The sequence below is a fragment of the Pagrus pagrus genome, assembly GCF_965226575.1.
Source record: "Pagrus pagrus genome assembly, chromosome: 9".
NCBI lineage: Eukaryota > Metazoa > Chordata > Actinopteri > Spariformes > Sparidae > Pagrus > Pagrus pagrus.
In genome coordinates, this window is record NC_140193.1 from 14,457,352 (window position 1) to 14,476,469 (window position 19,118).

Genomic DNA, 19,118 nt, shown 5'->3' on the forward strand with positions numbered 1-19,118 from the left:
AGCAGATGCTTCGGCCGGCAGCCAGCAGCTTCGGCCTGGTCACGACTGGTGAGAAATAAAGGATGACGGTGTCCACCAGCTGCCGACAAGAGCAGGCACGCTAACAGCATGCCATCCGAGCTAAAGGTAGCTAACGTCGACGTACAGGTTCAAGCTGTCGTGGCAACGTTTTGAGAGGCGTTTGCTAGCAGCAGTTAACTCAGCGGGCTAACAGAGCTGCGTAGAGAGACACACAGGTATCACGACAGTGAGCAGCTAGTTCTTAGTTTGAAGCTGAACAGTGAGAGGGTTTGACATTTAGCACGTTTCTTCCTGACGTATGTATAATATATAATACATATCATTTCATTGTGGCACTTAGAGTTGAACTCCACCAAAACGCTGCAGCTTGTTTGTCAGACATTGTTTTACTTTGAAATTTATGAGCGGAAGTGGGCTTGATATGCAACTTTTTGATGATGCATCTAGTTAGTACATGTTGGATAAAGGGTTGGGATTTAATGTAAAGTCCTTGGTCGGGTCTGAGCCTGACTCCTCAGTAAAGCTAATGATCTGAAAGGCACTGCTGTAGAGTGAATCACTGTCATGGAGAGTAGTCTAGTTAAAGTGTCTGAGTAACCTTTGCTCCTTGAGTGGTCACTTTGTGGCTTGTGTGTTTAATTTTCTCGCTCACATGTCTGTGAGTTTGCAGCAGAACCATGGTGAATTTAAGGTCCCTTTGTGTAAGATTTAGGAGGACAAATGGAAAATAAAATTGGCAGAAATTGAACATAATATTCATAACAATTTTTTCATTAGTCTATAATCACTTGAGACTAAGAATTGTCGTGTTTTTGTTACCTTAGATTGAGCCATGTATATCTACAGAGGGAACGGGTCCGCCATGTTGCACCGCCATTGGGGCTTTGCCACTGGCACTTTGGTCCACGTCGAGTCAAACCATTACCAGTTTAACCCCACTGAGCTGAGTTGAGACACACCCAGATATAGACCCTCTCCAGAGTAGGCCCAAGCGCACCCGCCCCACATCCTCCAAGCCGCCTGCACTGACCTTTCGCGACCCCAACCAGCCGATGACAAACCCTTGTCTCTCCCTCAAACAATCATGTGTTACGATTGCGAGACTCATGTTTGTGCAGGAAACCAGAAAGAAAGGCTTTAGCTAGTTAGCTCAGTTAGCAGTGCAGCTAGCGATTCTATTAGCTGACTGCAGTCTGGAGCTTTATACTTATTGCACCTTGAAATGACTGCTGGTGAAATCCCCAAATTTCCTGATTTTGCTGCTTCACAATAAAATCTTTAATAACTAACTAAAGGGATACTTTTATTGTGAAGAATTTATAGGAAATTACGCATGTTTAACACTTAGCGGATCCTTGTTAGCGACTATTCTTAATACTGCAGGGAGGAAAAATTAGCCGCTCCATTGACCACTATTCAAGGCAAGCACATTAGTTTGAGACACGCTTTCAAGTGGTTTGCCGTTGTGTTTAAGGACATGTAAATTCCTGCCACGCTGAGCTGATGTACCGAGCCAGCACGTGTATGGAAAAGCCCCACATGTTTCTACAGTAGCTGAGAACAGACTAAACAAATACTGGCTCTAGAGAAGGCATTTGTTGGTGTTTCTCACGCTTTTAACACTGCTAAATCCTGCACAATGGACCTTTACATCACCACCACACACACGTGTCTTAGTTATGTTGCTTAACAAATAACTGAGGTGTTAATTCACATTTTCCTCAGTAAACAAAGGTGAAAGTGCTCAGTGTATAGCCAGTTTAGGAGCATCAGACCAAGGACTTTATGGTGCCTTACCTTTCATCCAGTAACATTTCATCTTTTTAGCTGTTTTCAAGCACAGTGCTTACTTAATAAACTGCGCTTGGACAGAACACTAGACCAGGAGTTCAGTGCTCAAAGTTACCAACAGCATCTCTGATTCATTCCTCTCTGCTCTGCCAAGCCAGTTTATGTCTGCCAAGTTGCTTCCTAGTTGATATTTCGACATTTTAGACACTGATATCTGTAAATTACATGAATTCTGCTTTGAGTGATATTGGCCACGATAACTAAACCATCCCTCAAATGATGCCGTCATGGGCAAAGATGTAGAGCTGAAGATCCAGATAATTCCATGCCATCTGCTGCTCATCCTCAAATCATCATCCTCCCCTCGCCTCTCTACTTCCTTGCTCTATCTCTGCCACTATGTGTTTTGGGACTGGGCTATCATAAGAGCTGCGGCCTATTTTAGACAGAAACTCCATTTACCCACTTAATCTGTGTCTCCCGGAGTTGAGTTTCTTCTGTTGCTCAGTGTAACAAATGGTAGCTCGTCTAGCCCCCACTGTTGATGAGCAGGAGGCCGTAAAATGGATCAGATCTTATATTGGAGTTGGTGAATTCACTTACTGAACAGTATACTTAAGTTACGGGGCATTCGCAGCAGATGTGAGCTTATTGAGACGGCTCCTAACCAAAACAAATCTAACCATAACTGTATTGAGCCCCAGAGTGTGTTGCCACCCTCCCACCTATAGTGATGCACACGCCTAGGGGATCAAAGCTGTAATTAGCCTGCCATGGATTAGCAGTGGGGACTATTTTCCACTGTACTCGCTCGCATAGAGCCAGAGGATCTCACAGACAGCCAGCCCCCTTCCCCTTCCTCTTCTTCCAGTTTGGACATCCAGCTTTTCTTAAATGTATTATATTTTCTTCCTGTTTGTTGCCATTTGTTAGCGGTGTGTATATAAATCATCACCAGTGCAGCCATAATTATCCGCCTCGAGAATCAGCTGGATATGTGGTTGTCATGCAGAGAGAGCTGTGGCAGTGCTGCTGACTCACTGCACTGCCAGGTATGAGGTCTGTCTGTGTGTTGGCTGTCTCCATGATGTACAGTATGAACCCCCCACCCCGCCCTCCCCCGCACTCAGAGCCTTGTTTCTCCGTCAGCCAAACACGAGTTCACACTGTTCCTCTGGGGGCTCTGAAGAGGTGGAGCAGCATAATGTGTGTACTCTCCTGTTTGTAAATGAATCAGTGCTTTCAAAACTGATTGCAACATGGGTTGAGAATCACAGGGTATATTGGCCAAGTTAATGACTTTAATATCATACTGGCAATTCTTCAAATTGCAATGCGTGTCAGGAGACATTTGTGTTTAGGGCCTCAAAAAACAATGCTTTCAGAACCAGGTAATATGCAGATGATTTTCTAAATCAATATATCGGTCTATAAAAAAATGGTGGAAAAAATGGCTGTTACATTTCCCGCATTCTGAGGTAAATCAGAAAATTAGTTTGTGTAAAATTTGTCATCTGACAAATAAAAGCATCAAATCCTTACATTAGAGAAGCCAAAACCACTGAATTTTGAGTGTTTTTGCTTGAAAAAGGATGGAACGATTCACTAGTTATGAAATAGTTTTATTAATAAGCTAATTAGTTGATAAATTAGTAGTTGTAATGTTGTTGAACTTCAGAAGAATCAAAAATTAGCAGATTAAGAAGGAACATTCTTTGTCAAACCTGTAACTCAGACTTTGATTTTGTTTATGTGGTTTGGCCTTTGTTAGCATGTGACAGAGGATCACATGTGCTTGCTGTGTAAGATTTTCAAACAATCTCAGATTATGTTTGGAAAGTGGCCCATGGTGCTAAACTCTGACGCCATCATCAGAGCGCTGGCTTGCTGGCCATGTGTGAATGTTTTGTTTAGGTTAGATTAACTGTAATAGCCCCGAGGGGCAGGCGGCTGGTTCCCATGGAAGTGCTGAAGGCTTTGACATTGCTCTGCTGTACAGTATGACTGGTTGATTTCATTTTGCCACAGACTTTCACCTCCTTCAGTTCATTTCAGTGAGTGCTATGTTTGCAACCCTCTGTTATTAATTAGTTTTGGTTAACCTCTAATGCACAGTTCTGTGTTGGACACAGTGAATAGCTAACTTACAACTTGATTTAAGCTAAACTTAAAATGGTCTGATACACTGTTGATAAACAGAAAAAAGATAGATACTAATACTTACTAACAGCCACAATTTCTCTATTTTTGAAAATGATTAAATTCATATTGTATGGCAGTTTACAGAAGTGAACATATCAAGATGTACATTCCCAGAAGGCAAATTTGGAATGGAGAGTAGTAGTTTTTCCCTCCATAATGCAGGAAGACTGAAGCATGAATATTTTTTAGGACTTAATGTGCAAGACAGTAGAGTCAAGATGATAAAAGAACAGTCCCAGTATATTTCAATAACCAGTTTCAAAAGCGAGACAGCAACACTCCGTGTGCTATTTCTGCGATCCTGCTGTTTGTGTTTCTTGACAAGACATTGGCTACCTGACAGGGACAGACTGAATGAAGTAGAATTAGGCATGGGAAGATGTGAAAATTTTATGTCCCGATTATCATTGCCAAAAGAAATTAGATTAAAAAAACTCTTAAAAGATACTGGAATCACTTTACCTTACAATTTGTTAAGAAACAAATATTGTATTGCATCACAAAGAATGGAAACACATCTTGTGACATTTCAAAATTAGTTAAGAAATAAATCCAGGACTGTGCTCTATCAAGCTTTACAGCTTTTTCAAGTCACCTGTGAGTATATTAACTATTATCCCATCACGGTTTACAGAGCTGTCGTGACTGTACACATGGATCATCAACATTACTTTTGAACTAAAGGTAACCTTTTTGTCCATGTTGTAATAACTGTATTTTCATACAGTAGACATTTTGCACATACAGTAGTGCCAAAACCAGAAGTTGTACTCAATCATATTAATGTGATATACTAACCAGCCCTATTTCAGGCCAGCAGAACCAAAGCCTGAAGTATTCAATATACAGTTGTAGAAAGGCAGCAAATCCTCACTTGAGAAGCTGGAACCTGTGAATGTTTGACACTTTTGACTGATGAATGACCAACCCTGCTGCTCTGTAGTAGTAGCCCAGAGGTCTACGTGGCGAGGATAGTAGAATATCACACAGGTTTTGCACAGTGGGAGCAAACTCTATTGAAGGACTGTGTTGAAGAAGTAGATTTAGGTCCTATGGAAGCCTTTTGATGTGAGACGGGGGTATTTTAAAAATCTATTTTATTTAGAAATAACCACATAAAAGTGTGTTGAAAAATTCTAATACCTTTTACATCTAATCCACAAAAAAAGTTCCTGCTGTATTGAGTGGTTTGACCAGATAGGCTCATTTCCACACAACGTCCACTGTTGTACAAAAGGGCATTATATATCCTGCCGTTGACGTGAGACTGAACTGCACCTGAACTCTCGTACTGTTGTACTGGGTGTCAGAGTGTATGTGTGTTTGGAGAGAAAACACTGTATCATTAGTATGGCAGTATAGACGGTTTGTTTGAGCTAAGATAATAGGTCGTCATACTCTTAGAGCCACTGTTCTCTGCTGGACTTTACCTTCCCATAGATCCGTTCCCTGCTCAGCTTGCTGGTCACGACTCAGCGCCTGTCTGAAGTTGAACCGCCGCCAAAGCCCGGTTGATTCCAGGAGCCTTTGAATTATTGCCAGTTATTTGTTGCTGCGATATGATGGAAAGGACTTGGAAGGAAAGTGGGGGCTTTTGCTGAAGCAAGCTGTGAGGGATGTTTACTGGAGTGAAAGGCACCTGTTAACAAATGTGCCCCCTTATATTTAGTGAGGCCAAGTTACTAAGCATTCTTTTGAACGACAGGGATGAAAGATTTCAAATATTATGCAACCTTACTGATCAAATATAGACAAAGACTCAGTCAAAATCCTAAAAGGGGTGGTTTGCATTGCGTAATTAAATTTCTGTGGTGTAGGTCCTAAAAATATTTGGAAGGACTGTTTCATTGGCGAGCCAAGTCTGGCCAGGGCTCAACGTCAAATGCTTTTTAACTTGGCTTCAGTCGTGAGCAGATATATGTTATTGTCCAGCTTGTATAGTTCTTTATGTCTGCTGCAGTGAGATAGATGGAGCCAAAATATATCGTACATTTTTGTTGTTTTTCATACTGTAGGAAACAATTTGATTTAACAACTATTATAGGTCTCTGGGGTGTGAGGAAGTTGAAAGGCTACGCTCTCTCTGGCTTGATTTTCTCAGTATTCAGCGGTTTTGCAGGCCCCCCAGCATCTGAGATGGAAGCGTAGTAATGTGCCCGCTCTCCTCTGTTTTCCCCCTTGTTGATCCTTTGGTCATGCAGGCTGTGGTCTCAGGCCAGTGGGCTGTGCAGTGCTCTTGGCATGTCACGAAAGCTCAAGGTGGCCTATTGTTTGAAGACTGCTGAGCAGCTTATATGGCAGCGCCGCGTTTTCCTCTGTTTCTCTGGAGTAAAGTTAAACTCTTTGGCTGCTCCCCCACACACCATGCACACAACATCAGCAGCCGTGCTAAATACTGTGGAATTAGCGGTCATGTGTCTGTAGTCTGAACTGGCAGTGAACTTCTGACTGTTCAAGCTTTCATTAAAAAAAACAACCCCTCCACCTCAGGGCTCTTGTTTTACACTGTTACGATCTAAGGCAATATAGACCAACAGCCCTGCTTGTGAAGATTGGTGTGTGTTGGTTAACCTCTGTGTTATTCTTTGAAGATGTAGTTTGTGGTGCATTATAATGAATGTTACAGCGTTTTTCTACTAGCACTTTTGGCCGTGCCGAGTCAAACCGAGCCACGCTGATTTGCTTTTCCATCACCAGTTTTACTGGGCCGAGTTGAGCCGCTGCTCCAGTGTAGGGCCAAGCTGCGGCCGGTCCGCCTCCAAGCAACGGTGACAACTCACGACTGTGACCAACCGGTAACAAGCACCCGTCTCCACCTAAAATCGATACTCAACCCATGTCTGTGCAGGACACCTGAGAGAAAGATGTTTTTTAATGTCAGTGTGTTCAGCTCTCCGTACGTTTGTAGCTTCTAACTGAATCTCTTTAGTTTCTCTCGTCCTCATTATACTTTCAGACATCTGCTGTGTTTTACTGTTTCTTCATGTTCAACTTTCAGCTGTTTCAGGAGTCACGTTTAGTTACTGCTGGTGAAAACAACGTTTCCTGTAATGCTGCTTCATAATAAAAGCTTTTTAATGACTAAATAACGGGGGGGCTTGTGTTGTGAAGAAGTTATAGTGCGTGAAACATGCATCCAAGCGAACAATGCCATCCCCGATCAATTAACGAGTGGCCAATCTGCCCTTGCTCTACCCCTCCCATCTACTGTCAATCACAGATGCTCTGCAGGGAAACGGGAAGAGAGAGATGAACTCTGGTATTACCTCCCTCATTTAAATGCAGTGATCATGATGCAACCTCTTCTATTTAATGTAGGCCTACTTATGCGGTTGTTTTGTACAAACTTGCAAGTTCACCTGGTTGTTGCATTGTCATTCGATGCTCGTTTGATTGGCTACATGATAACAACAAGCTTCCTCCACAAGCGGCTCATCGAAATTCTCAATGCATCTTGCTCAGATACTGAGCCATTAAAGCCTCATTATTGATATGAAAAATTCATTATGTTAATATTTGATTTAAAGGTGCACTATGTAGTCTTGGAGAAGACATTTTAATATATTTATATTTTAGTAAACAAACTCTTCATTGTCATGACTGAATAAACAAACTGACCTTAAAGGAGAACACAGTTTCATCCTGTTTCACAAACTCAATGCTATTGGTTTGGTTGTAGTTAAGATGTTCCTCCTTGATCCTAGTGCTAATATGTGAGGTTAATGTAGGGCACTGTGGAGGGCCTCAATACAGCCCCAGTGTGTGTACGTGTTTATTATGTATGTGGTGAATATTTGCATCGAAAGCATTTGTATGCCTCAGTTTGAGGAACAGAGAGGAAGGAGGCAGGATGCTGTTGGCATTCACCTGTGCTGTTGTGTGTTGTGGCTCACCCTGTCTAATTGGTGGAACTGTGTGTGTGTGTGTGTACGTGTGTGTGTGTACGTGTGTGTGTACGTGTGTGTGTGTGTACTTAGTTGCAACATGGGCCCATCCCAACACGTCTGGCCCTGCAGCTGCAGCAGAGCTAATTTTAGCCCAGGATGTGCGTACGCCTCAGTTCCCTTAGCCTGGCCTATGAGAGATGAGGAGAGGATGAGGGAGAAAGAGTAGCCGATCTTTCACTCTGGCATTTTCTCCTCTATTCTGTGCACATATCTCTCTTTCTGTCTTTCACTATCATTGCCTGTAGTATGTGTTTTTCATACCTTTTTTTTTGTGTCTGTGTCCACGTGTCCTAGGGCAGCACTATTGATCCGCACAGGAACATATTGACTGTAGTCACTGTTGCCTGCCTGTGACCTTTACTCGCCAAAAGTCCTTGTGTCTGTCATTTGGAGTCTCACTGACGCTGTGCACCTGTTTGCCTTCCTATCTTTATTACTATATATGGCCATCATCTTTTATAGAAAACCAGGCAATCTGGGTAATTTTCCAGCACTGTATTTGCTATTAATAAACCCCAGTTCTATTCCTGTGCAGACAGCCCACTCCACTGGTAAGTAGCTGGTTCTTGTTACGATTGAGAGAGGCACAGGGATGGAGATTACAGCTGACTGGTTCACTGTGGTCAGGTATTAGAGTTAATCCCTCTACCTAGGGAAAGTGTCTGGATAAAGAGCGCGCGTCCAAGTGTGTTTGTGTGCGCGTGTGTGTGTGTGTGTAGTATGTTTCATGACGAATGGCAACCTGCAAACTGAAACACACTGAAGAGGATGAGTAAAATGCCCTTGTGACTGTGCTGAATCAAATGTGTTAAAGAAATACTTTTGGCAGAGAGGAAACAAAATGAGTGCATGTGTGCTTTGAGCCTGAGCCTGCCCCAGATTCTTGTAAACTTGACTTTTCAATCAGTCTGAACTTTTATTTTTATTAGAGCAGTCTAATTGCACAAATGTATTATAATTTAAAAACTCATAATATTTGCATGTACTTGCTGCACAAGTGAACGGAAAATAATCGAAATTGCAATGTGGCAAAGTGCAATATCCAATTTGCAAGAAGCTTCCATTTTTTGTTAAAGGTAAAATGTGTGAAAAAAACACTTTATAAGACAGCACTGTAGTGTTACAGAGATGCACTGACCTACAAATCTTGTTCTCCAGATGTAAGAAAATATGTTGGTTTAGTACAGACCCCAACAAATGTTGCATCATCATGGTTTTAATAGGTTTTTCAGTGAAAATGAAATCTGTACTACACAAATAATCATTCCCAGTAATCACGATTTATATTGCAATTGCAATATCTGTCAAAATACTGATTATTTTCATGATTAATCAGTCAACATCACAAATTGCTTCTTTTGTCCAACAGTTCAGAACCCAAGAACTCTTCATTTACTGTCATAAATGACAAAGAAAAGCAGCAAATCCTCACATTTAAGAAGCTGGCGCCAGCAAATGTCTGACTTTTTGTGTGAAAAATGATTGAAACAGTCAATCAATAGAAAATAGTTGGTATTTATTTTTCTTTTAATCAACTAATTAACTGATTGTTGGATCTTTATCTGTATGAGACCCATATCACAATACTGAAATGGCAGGACAGACATTTTAAGTAATGGAATGCATCCACTCTGCTTAAGTATCTTAGAGCAGGACACTGAATCCCTCCTGGTGTGTATTTGACCCTGTGACCTTCCTGTTGAAGGGTTAAAGGCAAAGAATATTTCCCAACCAGGATGAATAAACGGTCACGCCATCATTGTTGGATATTTAGTTTGTCATGTCACATGACACATTGTGTCACAGTGAGCAAACTTGAGGGAAGAAGGACGGCGTCAGAACAGGCACAGAGCTTGCTCAAGTTCAATAATTCATGGCTGACTGAGCTAAGCTGACCTTGAAAAATCCCCACAGTGTTTGACTGTTGAAACCTGGCACTGCTCATTTAGAACAGAGAAGAGGAGTTGAGACACAGATACAAACCAACATAAGCAGTATATTTGCAGTCTCTCTTTTGGTAAGATGTTTTTTGTTTTCTTTTGTTTGTTGATGCAGGTTGAGAGATCCACCTTTCTTACACAAAGAGCATTAATTTTGGATTTTATCCCTTTATTTCACATGTGCTCTTTATTTTACTTTGATTATATTTTGTAACTTTAACAGGTTTGGTTTCACATGTGAGAGAGAAACATGCTGCTCTACTGTGACATGCTGTGGTTAGGCATACACTGATTACATTACTTGACCACTGCCCCCACCGTCGTTGGGCTTTTTTAATCGAACTTACTCGAATGACATATGTTACAATCACAAACTCATCTGCTTTGCAGCACCAGCAGCAAAGTTGGAGGGCAGAATAGCCGGTGTCCCATTTCACTTGTAACATGATGTGAGTAGGGACAGTTGACCGACAAGATGATGTTGGAGGATTTGTTGTCACAGAGAAAAGCAAAAGCGCCTTTTTGGCAATATTTATGATTAAATCCCAATGCTAACAGGGAACGTGGTAACGTTAATGTGGGAAAAGGAGTTGGTTACCTCGCTGAGAAGTTGGAGGTGTACAACCTGACACCTGTCCTTGACATATTTCAAACTGGCTCGCTGTCAACAAATGTGTTATTTAGCTCTGCAGAAGCATTTTTGATTAACTCACTGAACACATTGCATTTCCTGTGACTAGCCTCTTTCAAAATAAGACAGCTTGTGTTTTGCCAGTTAAATGATTTTAATATGAAGACGAAGCAGTAGGAAATGTTCAGTTTGCATCAGCAGTAACTTAAGGTGCAATATGTAAGAATTGGTTACTTGTCTAATTCATACTCAATAAGGGGCATTACATCACCAGAGTAACAGCTAATTGCTGCTTATTGTAGCTGCTAACTTTAGCTGCTGTTAACTAGTTAGCTCAGTTAACTGTGCACCTTGGGTGGAGACTGGGAGCACTAGTGTTTACACCGGTGGCACAGAAGCTTTGAACCCGTATGGGCTAGCTGGTTAGCATGCTTACTTAAGTAGATATCTCTGCAGCACAATACACAGACATTAAAATGACAAAACTGTTATTTATTCACAGATTATGAGCATCAGAGCCATTTTACTGGGTATTACTGGTCTTGTCACAAGGTTTTTAGTTTGTGGAAAAATGTTGGCAACCTTAGTTCCAGTAAGGAAAGGGAAGCAACTTGGCTGCTGTTTTCTAAGAGCTTTTATGGTGAGAAAGCATAAAACGTATCAGTCTGGTAATTTAAATAATTGAGTGCGTATGTCAGTTTTGGTTACAGGTTCTGTGGAGTTTTATTTAAACCTAAACAAACAAAACATAAATGGACAGCCTTTGAGCTGTAATACAGATGAGATAAACTTTAGGCACGATCACACGACCATCTTTTCTTTGAGCGTTAAGGACATTTCTTTACACATCATGCTGAGAAGTATTACACCCTGTCATCACACCCTGACAAATGATGCTACTGCAGCATTTGCATTTGTTTTAACAGTGCCACATCATACTTATTTGTCTTCCAAATGTTCCTACATTGATGAATATCGTGAAGACTCACTTGCAGACTGGAAATGAGTCGATGCATGTGGGGTAAGTCGTTAAATTTCCGATGCACTCGCAGTTTACTTTGTGGGGAAATGAAATGATTGTGCGTTTCCTTTTCATCACATAGCAACACCAGCAACACTCATTGGAAAATCCCTTTGTAACATTATACCCATATAATTGTGTTGACTACTACAAGTTCAGTGTTGATTAGTTTAACTGTGGTAACCCAAGCAAGGATACATTCCATTTCTTATGTCCTGGGCACAGCAGCAGTTAAGTGTGGTTCTCTGTACTTTGCAGGGCTGTAACCTTGTGTTTGTTTACACTGGTTTAATGAGTCACTTAGTCACGGATACCCGTATGATTCATCTGTCTGCAATGAATGATTTGTCTCGTTAAGTGCTTGAGGGAACCTTCCTTTTAGTACTCCAGCTGCAAAGCGTATATGTTGGGGATGTGGTGTTACGTCGTGTATTGTTGCTAATGTGTCACAATACTTGTTGAGCCCCAGGTAAAGAGGTTTGCTCATGCTGACAGTAAGGTAAACATACAGTACATATAGTACACAGACAGCAGCGTGGGTTTAGCATTAAAACTGTCAGTCTTAGAGCTGACTTGATTAGCATGCATGTCGTGTTTGTTTATAGAGGTGCACAGCATGTTGATTAGCATGCTACAGCTGTTGTTAGTCCTGTGTGTCCTGGCAGCTGGCAGAGGAGAAGATAGGACAGACTAAGATGTTATGTTAGTAAGAGGCCCTGTTCAGACCTGGTGATACAGATGTTTGTGACCACACACTGTTTCAATTAACCATTGACCTAGTCACGGCAAAATCCCCAGACTCCCTTTACAAAACTGCGTGATTTTAAGAGTTGTTTTTTGAGGAGAAACTCAACAACTTTGTGTAGAAGCTACAGCAAATTCTAAATTACTCATGCATTCTTGTAAATTCAGCATTAAATCCAATGCATTAAGATTTATCTTTCCTTGTAAAAAGTTTTGTCGCCGAATCGGTATACCAGCCTGTCTGCTTCCGTGTCTTAAGTTTGTCTTACCTGCCAACATTTAGCAGCTTTCTGAACACACTGTTTCAACTTTTTCACCATTTACACTAAGCTTACATTGGAAGACAGCGTTTTATTGATGGTACACATATCAAATTTTACCAATAGTTAACCAATATAGCAACTTTATTGTTGCCTGAGGAGAAAGTGCTCAGACTCTCTCAAAACAATGCTCAATTTTGTGAGGTGTTGAGTTGGGAGAATCTTTATAAACACTGTTAAATGCTGTGTATAACAAATTCGTAGCCTTCTTGTTAATTTGGGAAATGTTATACATCAAGATATTTCTTTCTTGGTGTCCGTTTGTCCCAGTGATGTATGTCTTTATTTATATAGATATATAGAGGGGGGAAGTGAGATCTGATCACAATCGGTCACTTGCGGCGCATGGTGTGAACTGAAGGACTTAGAGCTGTCCACTTGTGATCGAATCATTCAGGATGGATGTTAATACTGTACCAGGTCTGAATTCACTCAGAGTGGAATCATGGTACACACATACACACACTTGCCACAGTGTTCGAACTGTTAATCTTATGTTGTTGTTTTGGATATGACTTGTATGAAAGGGTTTTTCATTTGCCAGCTTAGCTAATAAATACTGTACTTGTTAGGTCATGAGACTGCTGAGGTTCCAGGCTCCAACATGAAAACAATCTCAGTCAGAGTGTGAATGGTGAGCAGTTCCTTCCCCTCCCTCATAAGTGCAGTTTGAACAAAGTGAAGTGCTTAATATCTGCCTGAGTGGGCTGCACAATGGCCTCTTCTCAGTTACGTATTAATCAGGGGCGCCATGAAAGTTCCACTGGTTTAGCCCCTTAAGATCATCATATGCAACATTTCCTCTGTAATTGTGTCATAGCAATGGTGGCAGGAGATCATATTTCATATTTGTTCCACGTCCAACAATATTGGTCTTGGCTGTTAAATGTTTGCAGCACCAATATTGTTCATATTTGGTTATGGGGTTACTTCTATAGACTAGGTCTTGTGCTTGTTTGTATGAGGGATTCTTACATTTTATTTTTATGTTATGTAGTTTAAAATACTCAATTTTATCTAGCTGTTGTGATAATGTTATTAGTGTGAAGGAAAGTAGAGGAAACGCTGTCTTTTAATATATTCATGTTGTGTAGAGACGGAGAAAGGAAATCTTGTGCACCATTTTTTAATTTCACACTCTGTTCACTAAATAAATCATATCAAATTGAAAACATTAAAAGTACAAAAAGAATTGGAAAAACAGTAGTTTATCACTCAGTTTAAAAGTACAGTTAATACAAGCTAGGTTTTAAGACCATCTTGTGCCATGGCTCTGAGGATGGCAGTGCTGGTCAAACAGTTAGTTGGTTTTCTACAGACATTCATGGTCCCCAGATGATAAATCCTACTGACTTTGGTGTTTCCCTGACTTTTTATTTAGCCATGAGGTTGATATGTATGGGTTGTACGGGTTGCTAGTGAAATATTTGAACAAATATTTGATGTTTTTTGAAAATTTGATGTCCATATTATATCCATGGTGACCACAAGATCAATCCTAATGACTTTACTAAGTTTTCCCTTATCCATTGTTGAGGGTTGCAGCGGTTACCACAGGATAAAAATGTATTTAGTTTAGTGGTTATAGTACAGTTTTGAATTCTGCTGTATTGTTATGTTATTGATAACGTAAGAAGTAAATTTACAAATATAAGAAAATATTATTATAGGTGCATGGCTTGGACTCCCTGTCCTTTGCTCAATCAAGGGTGTAAATGGGACAAAAAATAAAAAAATACTGTAATATTTTTTGTAAAGAAAAATGTTTGGTAAGTTGCACCCTACAAATACACTCAGCTGCCAGTTTATTAGGTCTACCTAGCTAAAACTAATGCAGTCTTATGGTTTTTGTTGAGATGTTAATTGTAACAACTGAGTGTTGTTTTGACGATAAGGGATTACTATGAGCTTTAATATTTATGACAGTTTTTCACACCGGATCATAATGCATGTTGACTGCTCTGTCTTGAAATGAGATACACAAAACACACTTGTTGGCTTTGTTTCAACCTTGTGCACCGTTAAGCAGTGTGTTTAACAATGTCATTGTGATTTGGTGTTTGAAGTGCCGTAAACAGGATGGGTTGGCACTCTCCTATTCTCTTGTGAGTCCCGCCACAGGACAATGAGCAGGTCCTGCATAGAGGAAGAGCAACCCTTGAAGGAAAGTTTGCTTGTTGTCATTTGCCAGGGCTCATTAGGTTTGTGACATATTTAGCTAACAGTGACGCCTGGCTGGAGATCGCATTTGTAAGTAGATGTGCAAACATTGGGATGAGATGGTGCAGTGTGGGGTGTTACACTGTACTGCCCATGTACGGTCCCATGATTATGATTTGGTGTAACCAGAAGGGAGGACAGAGTTGTCATTTCTGTTTTACCAAGCCTGAGCTTGAACGTTTTGTACTGATACCGTGGCTTTTGGGCTTCACGTGTATGAAGGAGAAAACTCTTCCCAATATCTGAGGCTCAAAGGAAAAAACCCTCTTGGTAAGGCTGAAATTGTTACGGCACAATTTGAGGCACCAACAATTCAGACAGTTTAAATGATGTTGGTCTCTTTCAGCTGCCTGGTATTCTCCGAAATGTCCTCAGAGAGACTTTATGGATGTAGATACCTCCTGTTTCTCTGTTCCTCATCTTTTAAAGGCTGTGTTTTTTAAAAGGCAGGACTGAGCAAGAGTCAAAGTTAATGGGGCAGGCTTATTAAGGATATCTAATATATTGTAAAAGGGATGCTTGCTCCCTCCCTTTGCTGTGTTCACATAACCTGCAGCCACGGTTACACTGAGCTTTGATGAGTCATACAGAATGAGTACACTTTATCTGTTGGGAGGAAAATGAATACCTTCTTTACGACTTTCAATAGATAGAGAGGCTATACACATCATTCTAGACAGATTGGACTTGGTAATTTCCTTGACTCTTCGCTATCGCTAATGTAAGAGTCCTTCAGATAAACACAAGGCTGGATTGGAAATGCTTGACATCAGATGGAGTGCTCAGCGATGTGGCACCGTCTGCTTCTCAGGGACATGCAGCAGTGCAGAGCAGACTCTCTCCAGTGTCTTCCTGTGTGTCACTGAGGCCTTAATTCGTTCTGCCAAAATACAGTAAATACTATGGGCGTGGATCTTCAGGATGCATTTTTAGCAGGCCAGGACAACAAGTTGGCCAGCTGACTGTTGCTATGCAACAATAAGAAACTTGAAAATTGACTCCTTGTGCCTTGCCTCAAAATAACCTTCTAGGCACAGTGTTTTTTTAATAAATGCATAGTTTTCTTTGTCAAACAAAATGCATGCAGTACTGTAAGGCGTCTCCGCATCACTGTAATTTTCTATGTTCAAACTGTGTTGTAGCAACCATCTGTTGGTTTCCAAGTCTCCATGTTGTGAGATGCTTTGTGCATTGTCTTGACTGATTATTACGTATTTATGTCATCATATATGTTCCCTTTTTATCATAATGAGATTCAAAGATTCCAAACTATTCTTTAAAGCACTGTTTAAAGTGACTTTCTGATTTCTTTTCCAAGTCATCGATCTTTTTAACCCAGTCTGAAAAGAAATTTAAATTCAGTTGGCTGTTTTTGCAATTTACTAAATGTGTGCAACTAGAGCTTATTTTTATTATTGATTAAATTGCTGGTAATCTTGATTCATCAATTGATTTTTATGTATTACAAAACAAAGGACTCCGAGGACTTAAGGAGATGTCATTAAATGCCTTCTTTTGTCCAACCAACCGTTGTTCCTATGGTAATCTGATTGATGGATCTCTTGTTTTTCCTTGTTGTTGCAGGTGACCCTCAGTGATTGACAGATGTGTGACACTGTGGAGAAACATTTGCCTCTCCTCGTGGAGATCTGAGTTCTGGGACACTGAGGTAAGAACAGGAAACTGATCACCTCAATCTACAATCTCTTTAATACATTTTCTGCCTTGATGCTACAAAAATCAGTTTCTCATTTGCAGTGTTGTACTTGTTCTTCCTACCTAGACTGTCATCCATTTCTTTATTTGAATTGTTTTATCAACACTGAACTCCAGGAAAGGTATAGTCTTAATTAGTTTTTTCCATATACAGATTTGAATTACATAGCAGAACACTGGATACTTGAGTGATACTACATTGTTTTTGTTTTCATGACTGAATAAACTGATCAAACAAGCTGGCCTTCTAAGGACAACATAATTTCATATTGTTTTACTTTGTTTATATTTGGCGGACCCTGCCACCTTCTCTAGCTTCAAAGAGTGTTCTGGGGGCCTTATTATGGGAAAAATGAATATTTCTGAGTTTGTATTATTACCTCATTAATCTTCAAAATTCTGAGTTTGAATTTCTTTTCCAAAACTACATAGTGCACCTTTTAAGCACATGTTTTTTAACTCTGGTTTTATGTTAACACTTGTATGCGTCTTCTTAATGCATACTTCAAGCTTCATGGTGCTGCTGACATATAGAGGATAACAAGAACAACATATTTAGCGGTTTCTCCTCTTACATTTCATTTTTTTTTTATTGTAGTAGTGTATCACGTCATCCGTTACCTGCCACATGAAGCAGCCTCCTGTTTTACAAACCTCATGAGAACAACATGATCAGAGTCATCTTTACTAAAACGGACATTTCTCGGCCGTGAATATTTGCCATTGCCTGAAAGTCACTTGACTACAGTTCCCATGGTAACTGATGAGCCTGCCCTGCCGATGGAGAACTGCACTTCAGTGAATCTTTGACAGTTTGACAAGCCGGAGTAAATGAATGAGTCAGCCTTTCATGAAGAGCTGAACAAGCTGACTAAATGGGGCCTTTCAATTCACACAGTCAGATTTAAGGACCGTGCTCGCACAAAAGAGATTTGACTCGTTCAGATCGTCATCTGCTCCTAGCGTTGAACATGATCTCTGTCTCCGCCAGCCCCGCAGCAAATCGGATATCTCGCTCCTCTAAAGCCTGTTTTGTAACATTTTCAGGCTTATCTGCAGCATTCAGAGAGCCACCCATCGTTTTATGTTGGATTTGTTTAAGACGGTTACCCCCGAGTGCTGGTGTGAAATACTGAAGTCCCTTTAACCTTTTATAGTGTAGTCCAAGGTAATATTGTGCCTCTGATTGAAGTGGATGTGTTGCATTTACAGTCAGTATTGTCTTGATTTTAGGAGAAAGTGAGACTCCAGCAAGCTTTCAGCTATTAGTTGAAACTTCAAGCCTGTTTACTAGGGTGAAAATATTGAAGGAGGAGCTTTATCTCTTTAGTATATGTGAAGACATGTTGAATAGTTTAAATCGTAGCATTTATGTGTAATTTGCATCATTAATTACCAGCCTTTTTTCCAGAAAAAGTAAAGAGTTTTCTTTGTCTTCAATAGAAAAACTATGCAAAACAGAGAATGAGAAATGTAAATCCAAAGAGGCGTTGGAGCTTGTGCAAATTTCCTGGGCTGTAATGATTTGGGTGTACCAAATGGGATTAAACAGGGGTGTGTCAACATTATGGCTTACTGTGGGGGTGAGCATTAAGACTGTGCACAGTTCCACACTGTTTGGGACTTACAAAAACGTGAACATCTTAGAAGCAGGGGTTGCTAAATCTGACAAATTCTATGCATGCATTTCCAATTTTCCTTCCTACACAGCTTTTTACACTTGAATCTAAACATTTTTAATACGTCACAACTCTTTAGCTCCCTGAACTGTCCGTGTAATCCCTGAGTTTATTCTGTTCTGTTGAATTGCACGTGTCAGAAAGTTAAGCAGGGACACTGACCCAGATACAGCTGCGATGAGTTTATTTACAACACTCCTCTGTCACATGTCACATGCTGTGGGAGCACAATTTTGTGCCAATGGAGGAACACAGGGCACAGAGAGAAGTGAACTGGTCAGATCTTAAATGTAATCATTTCATAAATATAGCACAAAGGCTTATAAACTCTGATGAAATGGATCATTTGAAAACAAGTCGAGTGTCTCATTATCTTTGTCCAGTCTGTGGCAACTGTGCAACAATCAACATGTCAACATGTCACAAATAAAGTCTTGTGTAACAATTAGGAAAGTTCCTATCGACTCATCTCCCTGATGTTTAAACTGAAGATTAAACTGAGACTTGTCTAAAAGTAAGAAAACTCTCAAGCTCAGTTAAATCTATAAGGTTAAGCTTTGTTTGAAAAAACATTGTGCATATCACATCTTAGACGCAACAGTTGACTGGCAATCAGTCAGCAGAGGCTGTTGCCTCAAATGTTAAATGGGATCTTCCCACTTTGAAATGAGAATATATTGAGTTAGTCCTAATCCCTAATCCCATCAACTAGAAACCACAACAACTTTTTGAGCCACACAGTTTTTTCTAAACGCCTTTGCTCTTTAGGGCTGTTGCAGCTGAACACAGGTGACAGAAGTAAGAAACCAAACACACTTTTACAGGGTTTTTACAGTGGCCTTGAAAAGACAAGGTCATTGATAATGACACAAACGTATTTCCTTAA

At 40.4% G+C, this 19,118-nt stretch overlaps 1 protein-coding gene across 3 annotated transcripts in view; it reads left to right on the forward strand.

Moving 5' to 3' along the window:
- The window catches only part of LOC311262197 (hyccin 2), a 48,648-nt gene that overhangs the window by 959 nt on the left and 28,571 nt on the right, over positions 1 to 19,118 (forward strand). For 2 of the 3 annotated variants that reach the window (XM_084361435.1, XM_084361437.1), the window contains exon 2: positions 16,422 to 16,506. The gene's annotated coding sequence lies outside the window, so the exon portion shown is untranslated. Of the gene's footprint in view, positions 1 to 42; positions 127 to 16,421; positions 16,507 to 19,118 lie in introns of those variants that run through there. The other variant, XM_084361436.1, reaches the window with a different exon arrangement.